This window comes from Nomia melanderi, chromosome 7, assembly GCF_051020985.1.
Source record: "Nomia melanderi isolate GNS246 chromosome 7, iyNomMela1, whole genome shotgun sequence".
Lineage (NCBI taxonomy): Eukaryota > Metazoa > Arthropoda > Insecta > Hymenoptera > Halictidae > Nomia > Nomia melanderi.
The window spans coordinates 18,049,990-18,069,137 of record NC_135005.1 but is presented as its reverse complement, the minus strand read 5'-3'; the positions used below and the strand labels follow the sequence as shown (position 1 = coordinate 18,069,137).

Sequence of the window (19,148 nt, the reverse complement as noted above, 5' to 3'; positions counted from 1 at the left end):
ATAAATTAGGAAATTTCCAGCTGGAAACCGGGTCGAAGGGGAGAACGTGAGCTGAAACCCTTTCGCGGGGCTGCAACGAAAACGGAAATCACTCCGATAATCCTGCTCTCACCTTTGTCGCCGGCTCTCGACGCGGGAATGAAACACTGTTCCGCGGTGATTAATGGCCGAGTAATATGCATTCGGGGCTGCGTTTGTCGGGGACGTGATCTGTATTCCATTTTAACCCAGATTTCTTCGGCGATCCTTCGGAAGGACGGTTGTCGGATGAATCTCATTTATTCGACGCCTCGCGTCGCGGCTGACTGTGACACGGAAATTTCATATATTCAGATTGAATTCCCGTTTAAACGGAACTCACTGGAATTTACGTGGGAAATCATACAGGTTTACAATCGTTCTATCTAGACCAATCTACAGAGATTCGAGAAGCTATTCGAATAAGATTGTCGATGGAAACATTCGATTTGATAAGGGGAATCAATTGTAAATCGCGAATGAAGCGTTCACCTCGCGAACAATCGCCTTCGTATAGTTTCCACGTGTTCAGGGGAACGTCGCGGATAATAGATTCCGAGTAGGGAAGTATTAAAGTACATCAATCCCGAAATGCTTCGTTCGGGTCATTACGCACGACAGAATACACCGAGAATGAGTGATAAAACGATGTTTCCTCTTTTTTTTCTCCCCCCCCTGCCCGTCCATCGTGGACATTGTTACCGGGAGGAACGACTCCCGAAGATCGTTGGGCGCACCTGCCGCCGCTAAACGAGCCCAGCGCGGTTTTATCGCGCGCTCGTAATTCCTCGCGCAACCCCTTTTTAAATATCTATAATCCGGCGTCGTTTCAGCCGTTCGGATTCGCCCGGCGAAAGTCGAACCCGCGGAAAACCGCGAAATTTCCAAGTAATTTTCCGCGCGGACATTTCAGCTCGTAAATTGTTCCTTTAATACAGATCATTTTCTCAGCCATCCAATTATTGGATCCCGCTATCTCCGTCTCTCCCCCTGTCGGCCTCTCTTTTTTTTTTTTCTCCGAACAATTTAAGGCGACAATATTCCCCCCGGATCCCCGATAACTAGGTTTTACGATCGAATGGTATGCTTTACAGCCAACTCGGAATTATTACTTCTTTCTCGTATCATTTCCGGAGAAATACCTTATTCCCGATGAAATTGCATCGAAAGCTTCCCGGTGAAGCGTTCTCTCTCTCTCTCTTTCTCTCTCTCTTTCTCTGTCTCCCTCTCGACCTCCTTCTCCCTCGCTCCCCTCTCTTTTTTACGATCATCCCCACGCGTTTACGACGGAGAGCCCGTGCACTCGGGTTTAGACGCTGTTTTAACGCGAACTTCTATTTTTCACGATTTACGTGTCCGCATTGCGCGACAGTGGTTAAGCTGCCTACCCGCTTGCACCGAGGGGATTGTTAATATTCAAATGCAGGAACTGCATCGGTAACAATTGTAACGAATTTTCTTGCCGCTTTTCGAACCGTAAACGATTGTTCGACGACGGTATGCCTTCGAATTTCAACTCGATTCATATATATTGCAACCATCCATCGATTTTACGCTGAAGAAATTCGTTGTATTTTATATGTTTCTGTCAATTGTATAGAGCAACGTGGCATTTCGTGTTCCAATGTCGCGCGAATTCGTCCGAGTGGGAACGCGGCCTAATTCCCGCATCGTCGCTCTTCTTGTTCGGCTTCGACAGCGCGGCGGATTAACCGCTGACTCTTAAAAAGCTTTTAAAACCGACTGGGAAGCGGGAAAAAGGAGCCGAACCGGCCTGGGAGAAGAAAGGAATTTCATTTCCATTCCGGTGTGTTTTTTCCGAAACGCGAGGTGTAGTTCGCGCGAGCCGGCCAGCTCTCTTTCGTTTCGTTTCGTTTCGTTTCGTTTCGTTTCCGCCGACGGTTTTTAAATACTCCGAACACGGCGAGTTTTCAGAGATTTTTCGGCGGCCTCCGCCGCGCCTTTCAGGGGCCATTCAAGTGAGCAGAACTCTTACGTCTGTTTACTTTTCCCGTGTTCCGCGCTCTGTTTCTTCCCGCCGCAACGAGGAATCTGGAGTAGCTTATCTGCCGCTGCAGCCTGTAATTTCTAAGTCGCGAAGAGAAAATCGAGTTTCCTCCAGTCTTCGAAATCATTCGTTACTCTCGCTGAACATTCTCTATTAGATTCGACTCTCTAGGTTCTCTAAGGTTACCAGTGCGCCGCTGAGTAGTCTGCTATACGAAACGATTTTCACTTGAATAATACAAGTTCCGCGCGAAGAAACCCGTTTCTCTATATAACATTGATATCGCAACTATCAATTGTCATTGAAGAAACTTCATAATATCCCGCATAGTGTAAAAAAATATAACCACCTCTATACCTTACAACTTTTCTCTAAATCATTTGTATCACTCATACTTTTGAATACTAGATTTACGGACGTTCATTCTACACTTTATTCTATTGTTCCTAGAAAAGTCTATGTAGATTATGTATTCGCATAATTGGACTAATGGAAACCAACTGTTAACCCTTTGCACTCGAGAGGTGACTCTCAGTCACCTGATTTGACGAAGTAAAATGATAAAATTTGATATTTAATAATTACTTACTTACTTCGACAATTACTTGCGATTTCTCTTTGAGTTAATTTCAAAAAAATATCATCTTCTAGTTAGAAAGTGTTAAGTATTTCCAGCGAAATACTACCGAGTGCAAAGGGGTAAATCAAACTGTTACCGAAGAATCTTTAAAGCGCTCGATATCCGTCGAATCGACGGGTTCCGCGAATCTAGCGTTCAGTTATTCAGTTTTATCCGGAAAACGGATGTTTAGCCACAGTGTGTGCAGCGAGCCGAAACGCAGAGAGGAAATCGTCACGACGGCCGGCAGTTAAAGAGGCCCGAGTGAAAGGAGATATCCTCCTCCCTGAATCATGCGTTATGATTCATTAGCCGCCATTAGCGCGACGGAAACCGTGTGTCCGCTATCGAAAGGTCTCGGAGAGAGCTCCGCGACAGGACTCGGATGCGATTCGGTTCGAGATGCGGTAGATCGCCGGCGATATCGTCGACGATTTCGATCGATGGAATAGATTTCCAGTCGGCGGCGACAAAAGGCGAAAATATCGAGCGCCTAGGCGTGGCATAAAGGAGAGCCCGAGGGAGTTAACTGCGAGCGCAGAAATCGATCGGCGGAAGTCGTTGCGCTTCCCATCTCCCTCTTTCTCTCCTTCTCTTTTCCTTTCTCTCTCTCACTCTACCTCTATCTCTCTGTGTCGCGTACGATCTGTCTCGTTTTTAGGTTTTATGCGAAGTTAAATGTGAAACAAGTACTTAACAGTAAAACTGCCGAGCGGATAAACTGACTTTTTGAAATTCCTCGGTAGAAACTCTGTCTACTGAGACTAATTAATTTATGATTCTGTCTGAGTGCTGCTAAATTTCTTCGGTAATTCATCAGGGAAACGTCTGTTATCTTTCTGATAATTGCGGAAAGAAGAAATCGTGGGTTGTTTTAATGTTAATTGAGATATTAATGTATAAGAATATAACGAAATGCAATATTATTGTACTGATGTATAGTATTTTGTTGTACGGTTCTCAGAGAAATGGACGATGACACATGTAAATCGAAATGCAACATCCGTCGAATCGACGGGATCTCTGAAACTGGGGTTGAGTCGACGAGGAAAGAAACGGTTTGGAGCTTTGATTAAATCGGGCACGTGGAGATATTATTTCAAGGTTCCAGCATCGAGACAGGAAAAAATTAACGAGATGAAATTGCTTAATCTTCCTCTGTTCCTTTTCTATTTTTGTCCGTAATCCATCGGCTGAATGTAATTCGCGTGGCACCGCGAGTCCATTGAGAATAATTAAATCGATCCGAGGAAAATTTATGGATACCAGCGACCGTACGGAAATATTCCATCTGAGGATCTACGCGCAGCGAACTTGAATTTTTTCACCGGTCGAAACGCTAACGCGGCATTCCGACGTGAAATTAAAATCAAGTGCATGTACACACGCGTTACGCAGCAACGTGCCGGTGGCCTTGAAGAGGTTAATAAATATAAATGAAAGTACAATGAAAGTGGCGTCCGGAACGGGCGAGCGCGAGCAGCGTGGCAATCAACATGTTAATGAAAATAACTTCGGTATTTTAATCGCCGTGAATATCTTACCCCTAGATCACTGAACCATATCCTTTCCACTGCTATTTCCGATCATTAACTGAAAATTACGAAAAAAAGAAAATTTCTCACTTCTCTATTTTTCTAATCGCGCTCTCGAGTTGAATTTCCATAAAGGTCCTTATTACGACGAAAGAACATAAATAAATTCGCGTGGAAATATAATTCGTCTAAACGTGAGATTAGCGGTCTGGAATTATCTCCGTTTCTACGGGAAAACCCGGCTCCCAGAGAATAGAGAATTGGAACGCGCTGGTAATGGGGATCACCTGAAAGATCGGCAAAAACGTGAAATCAGCGAGGAACCGGCATTATAATTGCGGTCCCTTTGGCACCGCCGCACAGCCAGCTTCCTGCATTAATCTCTATCTCTCGCTTCCTTGGCAAGCCTCGGACCAGAAACAGAACGGCAGAAGACGGAGGAAAGAGAGGAGAAAAGAGGAACGGGGCTCCAGCCCCGGCGCAAATACTGTTTAAATCTTCAAAGGGGTTTCCTTATTCGCGGTAGACGTCTGCGGGCCCTCCCTTTCAATACTTCATATTATTCTGACCCCGTAAGCCGCCGACCTCACCCCTGAGGAACCAATAATGTCGTCGGAGGAATGGTTACGGAATGCAAATACCGAATCGAGTTCCTCAATGGGAACGCGGCGCTCCGGGACGGAGGCCGCGACGAATATCGCCGGGACCCGAAACAATGGATCGATCGAATCGCGTCTGATCGGAGTTGTTAATCGTTCGCGCGGTCGGACGTTGACGAATTGCTTGTTGAACTTGCGGGTAACGTGAACGACGTCGATCTGCGATGGCAAAATAGCATTTCGACTTTGAAATCCTGTAAGTTCCTCGGATTTCCGCGATTTTTCGAACGATTCGACGGATCTACTTCATTAGTTCATTCCATGGCGATTGTTAGACTAAATTAGAAATCTTGCGAGAGTTTCAATCGTGATTATAGAACGAACAGTGGAAATGCTAAGGTTGCTTATCGCAACCGTATGGATGATTCCAAAGGAAACACTGGAATTATGAAATTTCGGCATTAAAATTCCACCGTTCCGAAAGACGAACGAAAGTGTGCGAAGAGGAAAAAACGGCGGGGAACTTTGGATAGCGTAATTTCCCTGGTACGATCCTGTCTGAACGAATTTTCTCGTCGTATGTGTCGGATAAAAAAGAAACGGCGAGTCGATCGTGCCGATCCGCGGGATCGACGAGTTAAAAGGAATTCGAGCAACGTGACGGTTCGACTGCGAGCGCCACGGTGAGAGCCGAACGTGTCCATATTCCCAGTGCACCGTGAATTCTTGCATATTTCAAAGTCGCGGGACAAGCGTAGAACGTGGCCACCGTTCTCCCTCGTTCCCGAACAATTTCAGACGCGGGATAAAGAATCGCGCGCGCTCGCTCGCTGTCCCTTTATGCGCTCTTGTCCGCGATAAATCTCGCGCCCGGCGTAAAATAAATATCCGAGGGAAGCCATTAACCCGGAAGTACGAGGAGCTCGCGAGAAGAGGATGCTATCGGGGCCAGACTCGAACCTCGTAGAGACTGATAAATGTATAAACAATTTGGGAAATACTATTCGGTTGACAGTTTACGTGGGAAATTAATTTCATGCTTTTTGTGGAGAAAGATCGAAGGAATGTTACAGCATTTTTCATTTTCACTATAGATACCATAAAAATTAGTTGCAGTTGCCGATCAATTACAAAACCATCTGGAGCGCTAAGGGTTAAATGTCGGTTCGAAGGGAAACTAAGGTGTCTAATTAAATTCAGTTTAAAACCTGTAGTAGTGCGCCTCGATGTTCCAAGGCGAGCAGCTCATTTCAAAGTTCTACATTCTCAAACAACTCGATTAATCCTCCTCGCCTTTTGATCGTTCCACGGTCTGCGATGAAAACACCGAAATGCTCAGGAACACGTACAGAATAAACAGGTCCCAATAATCGTTGACTCGCGTCGAATTTAGAAGAACCGCTTTAGAAAATGCCATTGGAAAATAGGTTCGAGAGGTTCGCCGGGGATTTCGATATTTCGTTTCGCGTCGCGGCGGGCGGGAAATTAATTTACCTTCGACGAACTGGAAAACTAGAAATTTCGTTCGCGCGAACGACTCGTTGGCCTCTCGGAACGAGCCGGGGCTAACGCGATCGGGCGAGCAGGTCGGAAACGATTTCCCGGGACGGGGGAAAACCATCTTTCCGACTTCCGCGACCCTTGGCACCGTTGGCCGCTCGTCCCTGCGACATTTTCGACCACATGCTACGAGCTCCTCGTAAACGTGACGATTTACAACGATCCCCGAGGCGAACGCCATGTGACCACGGCGTGTATTCGCGTAAACAAACGTGCTCGCCAGATGCTCGCGATATCGTCTAGGATCACCTTCCCTTATTGGCTGCTTCCGATACTCTGCTGCCCCTCTGTTTCCCACTCAGCACTAGAACTATCGATCACTCAACCTTTAACACTAGAACTATCAAGCATTTAATACGATTGTGATACGTAATCTCTATAAAAATTGTAACTAGATTATTCTCAGTTTCTTTGGATATTCATCATAGTACTCGAGTGAAACTATTTTCAAAATCATTTCGGATATTCAATGCTTCGAAGATATCAGTAATTGCGAAACAGAAAAACTGAAACCAGTCATTCTGACTGGAACAGTAGTTCTAGTGTTAATCAGTTAATTGTGTTTGTTAATTTCTCTCTAGTGTTAACTATGAAAATTGTAAGCATAGATTATTTTCAGTTTCTGCAGAGATTCGTTATAGTATTCGAACGAAACTATGTAGTTTTAAGATCAGTTCAAATATTCAATGCTTCGAAGATATTAATCATTTAAGATATTAATGATCGGAACGAAGTTGAACGTCGAACCTGCCTCGGCGTAGAGCCACGAAGGGTTAATCCCGGATAACTAGACGTTCGTGTAATAAGTTCCAGTTATACAGGGTTAAAAGGGCTAAACCGCTACTTCGCGTCGCTTCCCTCTACTTATTTTCTTTGGCAAGTTTCGATTGGTCCGCGGAAGGGTTCAGAAAGTTCCCCGCTTTCGAGTATGATTTAATTGAAAGTTATTTGCCTGAGTTTAATTCGTTGATCGGGGAAGTTGTGTCGCGACGGGCACCCGAAGATGAAAATTAATTCGGAGATTTGTCGAGGGAGGCTTTTCGCGAGTGTCGAAAAGTTCGATGGCTCTCGAACATTTGGGCTTCGGGAGTTTGGAATATTTCGGTGGAACTTTCGGGATATTCCGTGCTCTTGGGGGAAGAGAAATTAAGATCTTGACGACGTCGCGAATACCAGGTGAACATTTTATTAAGCGCGATAGGCTGCTTTCAATTCTAAGATGTTGAAGTTTCGAACAATTATCGTATTATTAATAACCATTAATAACGTTCAGCGTAAAAATCTGATGCTTCTAACTTCAACGAAGTATTCGACTTCGATCAGCACGAACCACGAAACACTCGAATCTCTCACACTCCACTTAAAACCTCAGGAAGCTGATATTGCTGTTAGCTACAGCAAATACTATTGCAATTTCAAGTTGCACAATATTTGAACTTCAATAACCGCTTAAACAGATGCACAAGCAAACACGAGTGTACTCGTGGCTAGTCAACAATGTGTTAAGACGCTCGGGAGATTCAAAACCTTGAGAACGTTCGAGGCTGAAGGCACTCGAGACCCCGAAGACAGTCGGGAGGCGCACAAATTATCCGAAAGTTCCGCGAGCTTTCGAAACGGTCCCACGAATCATCGAGGAGAAAACGTTTCTCCTCTCTTCCTCGAAACTTCTCGAACGGGCTCGGGGTTTTTTTCTCAAATCCGCCGAAACTCCGGATTCGAAACGGTAAAAATATTCGTTGCGCTGGAAGTTCGAGGGCAGTCCAAATATTTAAATCATTCGAAAAACTCCCGGAGCCCTCTAAACTTCCGGATTCGAACTCGGAAGCGGCGCGAGCCGTTCGCGACTTGAAAAGTTCGAGAGTATCCGAGGCGATCTTGGGGTAATTTAAAACTTTCCCAAGCTTTTCCGAATTGTTCCATATTCTTACCGGCGAAATCATGCACGCGCGAGAGCTCCGAAGCGAGACAAGATTTTATAACCGTCCCGGAACTTCGTAAGGGTAGTGCGCTGTCGGTGGTTGGAAAAAATGCTCGGGACTTCGGTATTACCTGGGTACTTCGCTCAAGGAAGAAACGATGGGAATAAATGAAGAGGGGCCACTGGAAACGGAACTCTTGGGACCAGAAAACAGGCAATCATGGGATTATCGAGTATTGTTGGCAGTGTGCTAATGTCTCGCCACCACGCGCGCGCCTCTGTTCATTAATTCTTCCGCCCGGATAAGCAGTCGAAAAGGATACAAGTGTTCGAACGCCGTTCGAGTGTTTGAATATTTATACGACTACGAACTGCTCATCGTTTATAATTAACGAGTCACTGCCGGCGAATCCTCTCGCGAGGTATTACGCTGATTGCCACGGTAACTTCGAGAGTTTTGCGATACTTATTCTTTCGTACCAAACGCAAATGGTATTAGAAACAACTGTTAATCATTTCGTATCACGGTACTTAGATTACGCTATTATCGAGCTACTTATGTTACTAAGTACTGGCATTCAACAGCAGCTTTCTTATTGTAATTGTTCTTATGCAAATCAGAAGCTCATCGGTGAAATATTGAATTAATAGGGTATTAAGAATATTAAACAGAGACATTGCAAGCTATATGCAAATAGCAACAGCTTACTAGTTTCCATCTCAGTTATGCAACTATTCCATATAAGAATGTGAAATTGTGTAAGGATCTCCAAACGACTCATCGGCGATCACGAAATTTATCGAAGTGCGCTGAATGGAGATTTTAACGTTGACACCGAGCCACGGACCGTTACGTTTCCCTTCGCTCCAAGTCACTTCAGCCCTCGGAAAATTATTAAATGGACTGAACGAAGTTAGGCGAGTGTCCCTAATTGTCCAAGGAAGTTCGCTCTCGGCTCGACGCGCGTCTTGTGAAGATCTTTCGCGGGGAAACTCGATTATCGTCGCTTTTGTGAATTTCGGAAAGCCCTGTGGAATATATGATACTCTCAGAACCCCGAGCGGGTCCCGTAACAGGAATTCCAACCCGCCACGGAAATTATTATTAATGAACTGTCTGTTTTAGGCGCTTACACCGTATTCCCTACAAATTTCGCTGGAAACTTTCTTGTTTCAAACTTTATTCACGACACGGTTCGGATGAAAAAGAGGTTTCGTTCACGGACATACGTACGCGGAGCAAGTAAATTAATCTTCCTCTAATCGAATATTAAAACAGCAATTACCGTCGAAGAAGGTTCTATTTGACTCGAGAACATATCCAACAGAAAGTACATTCATTTTCTCCCAGTAAAATATGAAAATTACAATTACCGTCGGAGAAGAAGATTCTGTTTACACGAAGGCAACTATAATCGAGAGCAAGTTTTCCGTCCGGCGAAATATTGAAACCACAGTAATCATCATTGGTCCTTAGAAATGACTGGAACGATCATCGTCGAGAGCGATCTGAAGACATTCCGCAGTAACAGTGAAACTAGAACGAGCGGAAAGCATCCGAGCAAATTTCAGAAGTTTCAGGACCCGGCGAGGTTACGAGCGAAAGAGGGGAACGAAAAGGAAAGTTTTATAATTAAAAACCGGGACCGGAAGTAGCGCAAACATGACGGGAGCTCGCGTGCATCCGGCAACAAACGTCCGACGTAACGGACGCCTAGGAGAAGTAATTACCGTGAAACTGCGCCGCGATGGCTGGAGTCAAATAGCGAGTTTCTTTTCGCGAACGGGCGACCCGACGCGGAGAGGCGACAAGATGGCGTCCCGGCGCGGCGCGGCGCGCGAGGAACGTGATCCCCTGTGAATCGCGCTTCGTTTCTCGATCTCGGTCGGGTTCGGTGGAGCCAATCGATATTCAATTATCGAGCACTTCCCTCCGACCGTGCCCTGGAAAGAGACGGGGAGATATTACGCGCCGAGCGTTCTTTCTTCTCCCGAGAGCCTCTTGATTTTGGAAATTTATTGCACCGTGAGAGATCGAGGAAGATCGCTTCGAGGATCCATCCAAGACACCGTTAGGAATCTCTCGAAGCGAAGCCTTCAAAAGCTTCGAGTGATCCTTGTCGCTCTTCGAACGATCGTTATGATATCTTATTTATTCATTCACAAATCGGGGAGTTATCGTTATACCCGCAGCTATACAATGTATCGAACGAAAACCGGTAGAATGAGAAGCGTGACAAGTCGAAACGAGAGTTCGATATTATCTTCGAGCCAACGAGACTTTCTATAGAAATAAAAAGCCGATGCGATAATAAGCTTCTCCATAATTCGGATTTTTCCAAATTAACGGTCCCCGACCTCCGCGCGCAGGCCGTAAAACACAAAAGTCAATTTCACCGGACATTTCTTAATTTACATAATCACTTCCCAAACGTTCCGCCAATCAAGAATCACCGAGGCGTCGACGTTAACGACCGTCATCGTTTAAACTCGCAGCCTGGGCGGCGGAGAGGAGCAGAGCGCGGGGGCGAGTTTGAATAGTTAGTAGCGAAACGTGTCGAAAACGGGTCCCAGGCGAATTCCAGCGGCCGCGGGAGGTAATTTATTTGTGCTGGCCGGCCTTTCGACGCGTAATTTTTCTTTTCAGCCGCCGGAAGACGTCTGCGAGGCCGGAGAGACGCGGTGTTTCGCGAGCTACGCCCCGCGGCCCGTTTCCGCATAGTTTGCCTTGCAATTCTACCGGAGGCAGGGAGAAAAAAAACAGGAAAAATGAGTCTCTCAGAGTCCCTTGCCCTTCTTCCGCGGCGGAGTCTCGAGACCCGAAGCGTTTGCACGGAAAATTCAAGCGGTGAAAGGCGACGCGCGAACGGAGAGCGGAGTATCGCGGCCAGACGATAGTACGAGATGTTAATTCAAAGATAATTTGCGGCGGAAACGGGCTTGAAAGCTGCTGCCGCCGCCACGGTTCTTCCGAGTCTACTCCCTATATATCCAAATGATTATAAGGCGCTTTCAGCGGCTGCCCGATGCTACTTTTCACGTTTCCCGCGGCAATGCCCGGAAGACACGTCGTTGGTCTTTCAGGGTTGCGCTCCTTTGTCTCCTAGCGGAAGCTGCGGAAGCGGACTTCGGTAAAAGGAAGACGCGGACGGGTATTAATCTGACGCGATTCTTCCAAGGAAATATCGTATTACACCCGTTTCACCCGTGGATTCGATTAACTTCTTCGTTTTCGTGGTTAATCGTGCTGGAACTGTATCCGCTATATTTCTGAAAGACTCAGGCTATCCGCTGATGGGTGCCAAGTGATCTTTCCGCATTACGCAGAGACGACAATGATAGAATGTGACTCCTCTATCATTGGAATTCCAACTTTGCTGTTGGGAAATGTAGAATGAATGGATTAATTATTGAAATAGCCGTCGGTACTGGTTTCTTGTTGAATTCGGGATTAATTCTGAAGATGACACTGCCGCTGGAATGAGCGAATATTTGATGGAACGGGTTCAATACGTAGCTTTGAAATATGAAACGCGACATGGTTTCCAGAAACGTGGAAAATTTTCGATAACTCGGCGAAGGCAGCCCGGTTGCCTGCAAAGAGATTACTCTATTTTCGTTCGTGACGTTCCGCTGACTTTAAACGCGAAAAAATTAATTAGCCGGTTGGACCAGTTTAAGTGTACACGGGAGAATTAACGGTGAGAGGTCCCTATACCTCCGGTTTTTCAGCGATTAATAAATGAGCCCGAGGAAAGTTGAATGTAAGCGCGATTTCGGGCTCGCCATGCTATTTTCGATTCGCATACTAATTATCGCGCGATAAATTATGCCATTCATACCAGTCACCGTTCCGTCATGCTTCATAATATTCTACAGTTGGTATTTAATCTCTACAATCAGTCCTTCTAACGGAACATTTTCCTAATTAAATTCGATGCATTCGTTCGTTCTCGCGAAGCTCAATCGACATTTTCACTTCACCCCCTACAAGAATTATTCTCTATGCATACTGTACGGCGTCAGAGGAAAACGCGACCGAAAACAGACCACTCGAAAGATCTAACCCATCCACCAGCCAAGAAAAGCTGAAGCCTTCGTGGAAAAGACTTTTCGAAGTTGGTGCACGTATCTCTCTTAAAATCACAAGTTCCACGAAGGGAAAAAAAGACGGGAAAGGGGTAGGCGAACTCGATCGTCAACTGTCGAGCGTGAAACCCGTCGCGGAAACGAGTCTCTTCGGATAGGATCTCGGATTTCGAGGCGCGCGCTCGCGTGTCGCGCGACTGCGAGAGGGTGAAGTCGTCGGTGGTGCAGCCGACAGACGACTAACGGGGTCCGGGAGGGCTTCCACTTCGTCGGAACGTAACTGCCGATATCCTTTTGTCTGAAACGTCGGCTTTTTCTGCATTCCGACGGGGTCTGAATAGATCGCCCTCTCACCTCGCATACCGATCGTTTGTTTAAGCCGAAGACACGCGCTGACTGCCCGGTAAACACTACATACGGGGTGTGCTAATTGTCATGGACGGATAGAAGAATATCTCTCCTTATCTTTCGCTGATTTCAAATCAAATCGAGATGAATTCAAAGGACAATCGAGCAAATATTGCGTTGATGTCCCTGTTGAATGCTCGATGATTGTTCTCGTTGATTCCGCTTATGGTTATTACAGGCGCATAGAGTGGATGAATTGTTAATTCGATTTTTAGGTTCCTTTGGGAATGACACTTCGTATAGATTGATCTCGCAGCTTCGGAAATTGTTCTTTTTCAGCGATTACTCCGTTTCCGGTTGCGGTGTGTCTATCGGGACACCATATACGTAGCAACGCATCCGTGCATTCCAATGAAATCGCTCGGCCGTATTGCCGATGCAATACCGCTTCCGTTCGATTCGCTCGCGAGACACGCGTGCTCCTGTCAGCCGAGCACGGGCGCATACAGACAGTTCCGGTTGGGCTGATCATTCGAAATATCTCAATTGTTTTCCGATGACAACGGGGACAACACCCCACGCGCACGGCCGGCGTCACGTAGGCGTGACTTCGCCGAGCCCACGATCGCCCCCGAGTTCAAGATCATCGGTGTTTTCCAGGAGGAGCTATTTACGAGCCGGCGAATCGCGAGATAAATCCGACGGAACGCGAGCCGCGCACGCAATTCCGTGAAAACAATGCGAACGCGATACAATATCGAACGCGTTGTATAAACGAAACGAAATCCGCCGATACCACCGATGAAACAACAACTAAGTATCTTCTTCAATGTCATCTACCGGTCACGCTACTCATTGTTCAATTCACCTTGATAACAAAGGGATCGCGGTACGCTCGAGAGAGAGAAACAACATCAAGGAATAAACTGTCGAACTTTCGTCGAGACTCGGAATAATTGATGCGTCGGAATCGCGAGAACGAGGTAGCCGCGATAAAAAGATGACGTTCCCGGCGAACCGCCGACCTATCCGTGAAAGCGTAAATAATCGACAACCGTCGCGGCTCGCGATCGAATGGAAGATAATTTGGTAAAACGGGCCGCGTTCGAGTTACGAATTAAAGAAGCATCGCATTCACGCGAGGTAAATGAAACAGTTCTGCTCCTCCTCGTTCGACTGGTTAATTATCTGCGGCTACGTCCCCGGGACAAAAGCGGCCGGCGCAAACAACCGGGTCACATTTCCGGCGGGAATAACAGATTTTCCGCGAAGCCCAGTCGATAACTTCGAATTCGCGGACAGCCGGGCGCGCGGACTAACCTTCGCCGCTCGCGCGAGAGACCGAACGCGGCCGAACACTCTTAGCGGAATAATAAACCGTCGCGCGTTCCAGTTTCATTGAAATTGACACCACTTTCCAGTCGGTTGTTATTGATTCGAGCATCTCTCGATACCTCCGCGTGCGTCGAGCAAAGTGAACAGATCGATCGGTTACACGGCCGACAATTTACAACGGCTGTTATTAATATTTCATCGGCGGTTCCGTCCGGGCTCGATGGAAATTCGGCAGGTAACGATGCGCGTTGTGTTTCTGTCGTGCGTGCTCGAACCTTCGAATGACAATTGACCGAAAAACCTTTTTTCAATTGGACCGCGCACTGCGGAGAGGACCGGGATCAGACTGGACTCGTTTATGGACTTTGATCGAGTTTGAAATTGAGTTCCTAACAAATGTAAACTCTCGTTCTAACGGTCGAATTTCAATTCCTGCCTCAACGGTCGAATTCTAGGGACTCTTGTTAGCCGTAACTCGGCGTCTTACGTTCGTGAAAATGATTGTTCCGTCGTTGCTCTGGGAATACCGTGTTGGCAGTTTCGAGTAAGGGACCGTAACGTGCGAATAGTTCCTCGGTCACTGTGACTGTACAAACGCTGCGCGCGTATAACACGTGTATCTAGGAGATCGTAGGTGAGTCAGAGGACGAGTCACAGATGGTTCCGGCAACAACTGAGCCCATTAGGGGCAATTGTCAGATGGTTCTGCCAGTCGTAAATGGTACGGAGTTTATAAACAGTCGGGATTTCTTTCCTTCGAAGGTCTACCAGGACATTAGACATTCGTCGTATCGCGAACAATGTATTATCTATTACAGAAGATGTCCTACTTTTTACAGACAAAACCTCCTTCTCGCAGCATTATCCTTAGCACGTTAAATACCATATAAATCACCGATATCTGACGCTTCTAAACTACTTGAAAACAATCGCAACGAAATAATCGATGTCGAATCAAACTATTTAATAACGTCACTAACTTGATAATAATGTAATAAAGATTGTCACAAATAGCGAATATCTACTTTTCTTCGCTAAAAAGAGTACAGAAAAATGGTCAAGATTTTCGCGACGTAATCAACTATTATACTTAAACGGAAATATATGCATAACATATGTTTAGAATTTTCCTTTTTCCAATAAATTATTACAAAGTAGCCGTATATCGGAGTTCAGAAAGAACTCATAGGCCAAGGGGTTAACCTGAGATTCAAGTGACATCCAGTCTATCCCTTCGTTCAGGCTGATAGTTTAAGTAGCCGTTTCAGACACGAGTATTCTAATCGACCGGTAATACCGTTAGAAAATCGTAACAGGTTAAAGCGATTGGGATTCTACACAATAATTCCAGCGAGCTGTTCGAGCGAGCGACGAGAATACCCCCAATCGCGCGCATTACGCGCGACATTTGTACAAATGGGAGTCACTCGGTTCCCGCGAAATGACACTTAAACATTAAATCGATCGATATTCATGAATGCATATTGAACTTGATCCCATCGCTATCTCGAACGGTCGCGAACTCGTGCGCGCTCGCTCGTGCGGTTCACGGTTCCCACAATCAGTCGAGCGTATTACGGCTATCCTCTCCTCTGTTGTCGGCCCCCGACACGCCGAGTTCTAGACGCGCACGCGAGAAAATGTCGGAATCGTTCGATATGCGTATAACCGGATATTCAGAATGGTTCGAGCGCCGAGAGCTTTCGCGGAGGAGATATACCCGCGGCTGAAAAATTCAACCGGCTACCTCGGAAATGCGGCGCGGAGGTTACGCCGCTGGAAAGTTACCGTTTACATTATTGCATAGTGTCACGCCAAGCCGTTCAACCTTAGCCGGCCACAAAACTTTTTTCCCTTCTCGGAACACCGAGTAGCTTTGCCCGGAATTACTCACGTGCGAGTAGCATTTTCCATAATTATCCCTATCGCCCGATCGGACGGGGAACCTCGGCCGATGTCCCGATTTGATTCGGTCGTTCTCAGCACTGCCACCGAAGGTGACAAAACACACCTTTCGGAGTTTCGACTTTAAATTAGTTTCTTAGTTTAGACGTTTGTCCTCGATTGAGGTTTCATTTCCTGTAGTTAACCCTTTGCACTCGAGAGGTGACTCTGAGTCTAATTGATTTGATACAAGAAAATTACAGAGTGTTGTATGTAATATTGAGTTTTGTATGTTGAATCGATATGTGAGATATTTGTATAAATAGATTTTATATAGCGAATAGTGCTGTCTAGGTCTTAACGGAGTGTCGAATGTTTCTAGTGAAGCCTCCGAGTGCAAAGGGTTAATTTTATGTTTACTGGGAAAATTGAGGTCTATTCAGAATATACGACTAAAGTAGGGGAATAATTTTAACCCTCTGCAGGCCCATACTTTGAAGCCACATATCATTGAAACTACTGAATATTTATATTATATAATATTTCTTCGATCTTTTATTTTCCTTAGTACAACATTTGGATGTGAGAATCGAATAATTTTAGGGTAGTTTCTTTAAGATTCATTAAAATATTTAATATAACTGGCGCAATATTGGAGCCTACGGAGGTCAAAGGGTTAAATTACAGTACATTAAATTCCAGCTTGAACATTCGTAAACACCACAAGAGAAACAGTACATACTACATGACGAAGGAAGGATATTTTCTAAAATATAAAAAGAATCATCGTAAATGAAGTAAATGTCTCAGGTGATAACGTAAGATGAGACAGCTTTAGCGGTGTATGCCCTTATACAGTCGAATCTAGCTGGAAATTGCAATCGGTATTTCAGATCGATTCAATGGCTATTACGATTTTACTAGCCGTAACGGCGAGGACAATACCGATCGAATGAGATAACCGTAAATCCACGGGCCGTCTCGCGTATTCTAATTCACGGGACGCCAACCTCTTACTTCCCCTTTGGAAGCATCTCCGCCACGGCGACTGTCATTCTCACGCGTTTCCTTTCAGCGTCGGTGGCCGGCGCGCACACGGGTTCATGCAGGGGTGGCGTTTCACGGGGCACCCGCATAGCGGGTGTACGGCACAGCACTTCTCTCGATTTCTTTGAATTTTCCTGCGTGTCGCGACAGCGGCTGCTGGTTACGCCGGGAAACCATCCTCATTGTTAGGGAGGCGTGCACGCGACACAACGGAGGGCTGGGTGAAATCGCGAGGAAAAATCATTCGAATACTCGATGAATAATTCGAGGAAAATTAACCCTTTGCGCTCGAGAGGTGACCCTCACTTGATTTCATACAGTAACTATAAAATTTGATGTTTAATATTGCACCTCGTGTAACGCACCAATTTGGAAATATTGAAATAATTCCTCTTCGAGTTGGTTTCACAAAATATCGTCTTTATTTCGTCAGGAAATGTTCAAATATTTCTAGTGAAAAACTTCCGAGTGCACAGGGTTAATATTCCGAATGAAACAGTCGCGGTGAATTTGAAAAAAGATTTGTATAATGCGTGAATTATAAATTTATAATTTCTATAGAAATCCTAGCGATTAGAAATGCTATAACATTTCTTCGATCTTTTATTTTCCTTAGCAGAAAATTTGGATGTGTGGAGAATCGAGTAATTTTAGGGTAGTTTCTTTAAGATTCATTTAAATATTTAATATTATAACTGGTGGAATATCAGAGCCTACAGAGTTCGAAGGGTTAAATGCGATTCTATCGAAATGCAAAGGTTTCCATTGCTGGACTCATTCATGGAAACAGGATTAGCCAATGGATTACAATCCAGAATAAAAAGGTTGCGATAAATTTCGAAAAAGATTTCTATAATACGTGAATCATAGTAGTTGGGAAATTGGTTTAAATACGATTATATGAAAATACAAAGGTTTCCATTGTCGGACTCATTCATGGAAACAGCTAATAGATATTACAGTAATTCAGAATAAAATCCTATCTCGAGAAACGTTGAATCGTTCCGTTAAACATTGATCGCAGCACGTAGGATTTGATATCGAAATACGCAAGGTTCAACGTGGATTATTTACTATTTACTATTTGAAAGAATATTTTATACAGCACCGCACGGGACACGTAACGAGGGTGGCGAGGAGAGCATACACACCCGCATATATCCCGGTCTCTGTACGTACCGTAACCTTACACAGGAGCGAACGTCGCGCCGAGTGTGTACTGTGTGTATCGATCCCGAGAGTACACACGAAGAAGACGACTCTGAGCGCCACCACGTTCCGTCTCTGTCCCTCTTATCTTATGGGAGAGGCGCTGCCTCTTGTGTTGTTGCTTTCGTTAGAATGACGGTTGCTCGGCATCGTACGCCGAGCCGAATTTTCAAACGGTAATACATCACACGGAACACCGGCGAACAGGCCTCGCGTAATAATCCTGCGTGTTCGCGCGATCGTCCAGTGTAAACGGACACCGAACACGGTGTGTGTGTGTATTGTTCCCGAGGATAACGCCGGGTACGAGGTACGGTTGTAAACGTTAAACGAACGGAACGGCGGCGTCCTGGTCGCGGCCGTGAATACGTCCCGAATGAAATGGATTCGCTTACCTTGATTTTCTGTGAATAATCTGAACACTGACACGAGACGGAACGACACACACTCCGCACCCGACGAAGGTCCGAGCTCGACTGAAAGCTGTCACGGAGTGGGGTGGCGCCACGGCCAATCCCAGCATACTATGTAGCACGCGATTCCATCTTCCTCGCGTAAGACATACAGCGGGAGTCAAAAATGAGTGCTGTCTCGCGAATGGAAAATTCATGCGACAACCCCCTGTAACTTTACCGTGCAGCAGGATCACGGGAAAAGAGCCGCCTATTGTCGTAACGTTCGTTGGTTATTTAAGCGACCGGATATTCGTGGTGAGCAGGCTCCTGTTTAGATTTTATTTACTATTCGCGTACTGTTTTCGTACTGTTCTACCGAATCATTTTGATTTTTGGATTTGGTCTTTTGAATTTGATTTTCATTTTTATTCGACATTTCTGTTTTCGGCATCTTTTCACCTGTGACCGATACGATGATTTAATTGTTCTTTGGATATTGAAATGGAATTTGTTTTCTGGATGAAAGAATGAATATGTGTAGGAATATTGTTGAATTCAAAATTGTATAGGTTAGGTGTGGA

At 45.5% G+C, this 19,148-nt stretch overlaps 1 protein-coding gene across 5 annotated transcripts in view; it reads right to left on the bottom strand.

Moving 5' to 3' along the window:
* tty (tweety) overlaps window positions 1-18,704 on the bottom strand; it is a 50,809-nt gene extending 32,105 nt beyond the window's left edge. For 3 of the 5 annotated variants that reach the window (XM_031972195.2, XM_076369316.1, XM_076369315.1), the window contains exon 1: window positions 18,568-18,704. The gene's annotated coding sequence lies outside the window, so the exon portion shown is untranslated. The other 2 variants (XM_031972199.2, XM_031972200.2) reach the window with 2 other exon arrangements.
* Window positions 18,705-19,148: the final 444 nt, after the last annotated feature.